Raw genomic sequence first — 6,300 nt, forward strand, 5'->3', positions numbered from 1 at the left:
CAGCATCACCAGTGAGTTTTCACGAAGAGTTGTCTCTTCGGTGCTTTTGGTTGAACTTGCTATGAATCTGCCCTGTCATAACCCTCTGATCACCTTAGTGTCTGAACCTAAACTGCCTGGATTACCTTGCCCCAGTTATTCTTGGACTACTTAGTTATCCTGGCACTGGGAGGCATCTGAGAGTGATCCCTGTCTGGCCTCAGTCCTGAGGACTGTGAGAGGCAACAAAGCAGAAGGGAGCCAGATGAGGGGAGAGAGCCGCTGCCTAGGAATTTACCAGGGGAAAGACATTGGTGAGCACACGCGGACTGGGGAAAGATACGGCAGTGTGCCCGGAAACGGGCTTGGGTAACTCGCGTCTGAGGAGCGTAGGGGCCCTTCGATACCGAGGCATCGGGTACATGCCTGTAATCCCAGCTACTTGAGGGGCTAGAAAGGAGGATCACAAGTTCAAGGCCAGCCTCAGCAACTTAGTAACTTAGTCATTTTTCATTTCTCAAAAAATGAAAACACAGGCTGGGGACCTAGCTCAGTGGTAGAGTGCCCTTGGTGGGTTCAGTCCCCAGTGCTGTACACGCCAAAAAACATCCCCAGGACGAATGTGGTCTTTGTTCTGTAAGCACCGGCGAACACCGAGAGCCTTTGCTCGGGAGGGAGTGAGGGTCTAGATTCAGGAAAACAGTTACCAGATGGCATGGGGCTTGGGCAAAGGTGACAGGAGGGAGAAGCAGGAAAACCAACAAGACTTGGTGGCTAGTGGCCTGGGAAAAGGAACTCTCAGGTGACCCCAAGATAATGAAGCCGCTCAGCTACAAGTGAAGGTGCATTACTTGGTTCAGTTCAGGAACGTGGAATTTCCAGAACAGCATCAGAAAGTACCCACTTCATAAGACACAAAGCCGGGTGCGGTGGTACACACCTGTGATGCCAGCAGCTCAGGACTGCGGGTTTGAAGCCAGCCTCGGCCACGTAGGCTGTAAGCAGTCTAGTGAGAACCCATGGAAATAAACAGAGTTGGGAGGTGGTTCAGTGGTTAAGCACCCTTGGGTTCAATCCCTGGTACTCAAAAAGAGTAAGACACGTTGATTTTAAGCAAATAAATTTAGTAGGATGCTTTAATAGTGTAGAAATTCCCTATGTAGATATAAAGGATCCCCACTGGTAGTTTTTCCATCAGCTTTTAAGTCTATATTAGATTCTGAATAAAGAAATCAACATGAGATGGAAACTCATCCATTGAGTTCCAAGAGTGTTCCAGAAATAACATTAGCTACTACCAAGTACGTTTTTGATCTTGCTGCAACAGTACCCTGGGGTCGGCACTGTCAGACAGCCGCTGCTGAGAGACCAGCACATGGTCCAGCCGCCTGACGTAAGGTCAGCATTTGGAATGCTGGGTACCATTCCAGGCACTGGACAGGTGGAACCTGCATGTTCTTTGTGTGACAAGTCCTAGGGCTTGGACTTGGGTGGTTTAGACACTGGGTTCCTTGCTCGCATGATAGTGGTTGTGCTCTGTCACTGAGATACATCCCCAGCCCCCTTCGAGGTTTAAACGCAGAGCTTATCTGGAGTGCACTGTGCCCCCTAGACGACAGATCAAGCCAAGGATAACAGTAACATTTGAGGCCCAAGTTAAGTAACACCTGCACCTCTTCACCCACAGTCCAGTCAAGCAAAGACCTTGGGAAACTAAAGGTTGATTCAACTGCCACCAGCACCTACTATGAGTTAGGTGCTTTTATTATTATTTTATTATTACATAGTCCATTTTAAATGAAAAAGACAAAAGCTCAGAGAGGGTCAGTGACAATGTAGCACAGCTAGTGACGAAACTAGGATTCATTTCTAGATTTCTCTGTTCTCCCTTGTAAAACATTATTTGTGATAGTTAAGACATTTGAATTCACCAAGTGAGCTGAACAGCTAGGAATGAATCCAGATCAAAGTCAAGCAGGATTTCTCTAAGACTATATGCTTTTCTTTAACAAAGTTCTAAGTTGCTGCAGGGCAATGCCACTAGCCCACTGTGGTATCTCTATTTTAATCACAGTCATCTGTCAAGACTCGCGGGCCTGCCCAGGAATACCCATTTGGCCAAGGCCAGGTCATCCCATGTACTGGATGCTAAAGAATGAAGGACTGGCTCATTTCGTTTCTACAGTGGAAATGAATACCTACAAAAATACAGTAGGAATTTCCCCCAAACAGGAAGCGGCCAAAGGAATGCACAGGTCCACTTGAGACGACCCTTCTGGATGCTCAGAGCCACACAGGCCTCTTCCACACACAACCTCCTTTCACAAATGGGGGGGAAGGAGCCAGGGAGAGAGCACGGTCTGACACCACCTTAAATGTTGATGGTGTAAATAAGCAGACTGTCAGAGTGTTCAAAACAGCAAGACCCAGCTTCATCCGGTTTACAAGAAACCCACTTTAAGTACAAAAAAGGGGCAGCCGGGGCAGTGGCACACACCTGTACTCCCAGCAGTCACTCGGGAGGCTGAAGCAGGAGAATAGAAGTTCAAGGTCAGCCTCAGCAATTCAGCAAGCCCTTAAGCAACTTTGTGAGACTCTGTCTCAAAATAAAAAGGGCTGGAGATGTGGTTCAGTGGTTAAATGGTCCTGGGTTCAACCCCCAGGACCAAAAAAAAAGGCTTAGTGTGTAGATAGTGTGTATGCACCTACAGCAGCGCCTCAAAGGAGAAGGAAAAAGGACAAATCCTTTATTAAGTGGTAACTTCAGTCACCCAATATTAGAAACCGACAGATCCAGCAGGCAGAAAACCAGTAAGGATATATTTGAACTGGATAATGCTGTCAACCTGCAAATTCTAATTGATACAGCAGCAGCAGAACACATTCTCTAACTTACAGGGAACATTCATCACGAAGACCATTCTAGGCCACACACCCTGACAAACTTAAAGGAATAGAAGTCACACAAAGAACAGCCTCAGATTGCAATGGAATCAAACCACAAATCAGTAAGAAAGATAACTGGAAAGTCCCAAAAAACTTGGAAATTCAACAACATACTTGCAAAGGGGAATACTCAAGAGATTAATTATTTTGAACTAAAAATTTATCAAAATTGTGGAATGCAGCAAAAGCAGGGCTTAGAGGAAAATTTGTAGTATTGAATGCACACACTCAAAAAAACTCAAATGAATGGCTTAAGCTTCCTCTTGAGGAAACTATAAAAAGGACAAATTCAAAGTAAGAAGCAGAGAAGAATAAAATTAAGAGCAGAAATAAATGAAATTGAAAACAGGAAATCAATCAATAAAATAAAACCAAAAGCTAGTTCTTTGAAAAGATCAATAAAATTGATACAGGGTAAGGAAAAGAAGGAGGGCAGAAGGGAAGAGGGAAGAGCAAATTACTAGTATCAGAAATGAATTAGAGCTGTCGCTATAGATCCCAGGGACATTGAAAGGATAATAAAGGAATAGTAGGAGCAACTCTATCCCACAAGCTTAATATCCTAAATGAAATGCACCAATTCTTTGAAAGGCAACTTACCAAAACTAGGATGGAGAAATAGGTAATCTGAATAGGCCCATATCTGTTAAATAAAATGAAACAATAATTAACCTGAAACTACCAGACCTAGTGGGTCCACTGGATTCTTCCAAACACTTAAGAAAGAAATACACCAATTCTCTACCACCTCTTCCAGTAATCAGAAGCAGAGGAATCTTCCTAAGTATCTCTATGAGATTGGCATGACTCCATACCAAAACTAGCAAAGACATCACAAGAAAGAAAAACTACAGATGGAGATCGCTAATGTACATCCAGACACAAATCTTCAATAAAATGTTAGCAAATACAATCCAATGATATAAAAGAATGATACATCATGAACAAGAGAGATTTAGTCCAGGCATGTAAAACTGGCTGAACATTCAAAACTCAATGTGGGCCGGGGCTGTAGCTCAGTGGTAATGCACTTGCGAAGCAGGACACCCTGGATTCACTCCCAGCACTGTTAGCAAAAGAAAAAAAAAAAAAAATGTAATCCATCTCATGAATAGGCTAGAGCAAAAGAAATTACATGATCATATCAACTGATGAAAAACAAATCCAGCAGCTATTCATGATAAAAAAAAAAAAAAAAAAAAAAAAAAAAAAAAAAAAAAAAACACCTCTCCACTACAGCTAACATCATACTTGATATTGAGAAACTAGATGCTTTTCTCTCAAGATCAGGAACTAGGTTATCAGGTAAGGCTATCCTGTCTTCCCACTCCTATTGAACTTCATACTGGTAGTCGTACCTAATGCAATAAGACCCCCCAAAAAAAACTGGGGGAGGCGAGAGTATACAGATTGGAAAGGAAGAAATAAAACTATCTTTGTTCACGAGATGATAGAATTGTCTTTATAGAAAATTCCGAAGAATAGAAAACACCTAGAACTAGTAAGGCATTATAGCAAGTTTGCAGGACACAAGGTTAACATACAAAAGTCAATTGCTTTCCTAATGGCCAGCAACTAACAATTAGAAATTGAAATTTCAAAACACAAAAACAGGGAGATAGCTTGCCTTGCCAAGCACAAGGCCCTGGCTTCGATCCCCAGCACCACAAACACACACACACACACACACACACACAAACACATTAGTACCCCAAAATTTAGGTATAAATCCAATGAAATATGTACAGGACCAAATGAGAAAAACTATGAAACTTTGATGAGAGAAAGCAAAGATCTAAATAAACAGGGTGACATTTCATGTTCATGAACAGGAAAACTCTTTATTGTTTGAAGATTCTTTCCAACTTGAACTATGGAATCAGTGTGTTCTCCATCCAAATTCCAGCAAGTTATTTCATGGCTATGAGCAAACAGAACTTAAAATTTATGGAAAGACAGAAACCTAGAGTTGCCAAGACGATATTGAAGGAGAAGAACAGTCAGAGGACTGCCACTGTCCAAACTCAAGACTTACCTAAAATCTGCAATAATCAGGAGAGTCCTGTTGCTAAAGAAAAGATCAGTGGAACAGAACAGAAAACTCAGAAATGAACCCACCCAGATACAATCAACTGATCTTTAGCAGAGGAGTGAAAGCAATTCAATGGAGCAAGAAAAGTCTTCAGCAAATATGGGAAAACAGGACCTTCACATGCACAAAAACAAACCTAGACACAGAACTTACACCTTCCACAAACTTAACTCAAAATTCATAGACCTAGATAAAAACACAAAACCATAAAACTATTAGAAGAAAAGGAGCCAGGTGTAATAGTGCATGCCTGGAATCACCCAGAACTTTGGAGGCTGTGGCAGGAGATGGCAAGTTCTAGACCAGTCTCAGCAACTTAGTGAGATTCTGCCGCAAAATAGAAATTTGGAGGGGTCAGGGATGTAACTCATTGGTAGAGTGCCCCTGGATTCAATCCCTGGTAGAGAAAACAAAACAAAACGAAACGAAAAGCAGAAAGCAGAAGAAAAATCTAGGTGACCTTTGGGTTTTGGAATAATCTCTCAGCTACAATACCAATAACGCAATCCAGGAAAGAAAAATTCATGTCGGGCTTCATTAAAACATGAATTTCTGCTCTGTAAAAGACATTGATGAGAGTGAAAAAGCAAGCCACAAACTTGGAGAAAATATTTGTAAATCACATGTCTGAAAAGAATTTGTATCCAAAATATACAAAGAACTTTTTTTTTTTTTTTTTTTTTTTAATACCAGGGAATGAACCCAGGGGCTCTTAACCACTGAGCCACATCCCCAGCCCTTTTTGTATTTTATTTACAGACAGGGTCTCACTAACTTGGTTAGCGCCTCACTAAGTTCCTGAGGCTGGCTTCAAACCTGGCATCCTCCTGCCTCAGCCTCCCGAGCTGCTGGAATGACAGGCGCATGCCACAGTGCCCGGCAGAACTCTTAATACTAAACAAGAAACTGACCAACCCAATTTAAAAATGGGCAGAAATCTGAATGGACACTAAAGAAGATACACGGATGACAAATAAGCATACGAAAGAAGCTCAACGTTTTATGAGTCACTAGTTAATTGCAAATTAAAATAACAAGGAGATGACACCGTACATGGGTTCAGATTTTGGCTAAAATCCCAAACACTGACACCCCCAGTGCTGGTGAGGATGTAGAAAAACAGGAACTCGCGTTGCTGGTGGGAATGCAAAACGGTGCGGCCACCTTGGAAGACGGTTTGGCAGTTTCTTATAAAGTTAGACATCCTCTTCCCATCCCACAGCGCCTCTCCCCTATCTGAATGAGTTGAAAACATCTCCACACAAAAACCTGCATTTGAATAT

The sequence above is a fragment of the Sciurus carolinensis genome, chromosome 1, assembly GCF_902686445.1.
Source record: "Sciurus carolinensis chromosome 1, mSciCar1.2, whole genome shotgun sequence".
In the NCBI taxonomy this organism is placed as follows: Eukaryota; Metazoa; Chordata; class Mammalia; order Rodentia; family Sciuridae; genus Sciurus; species Sciurus carolinensis.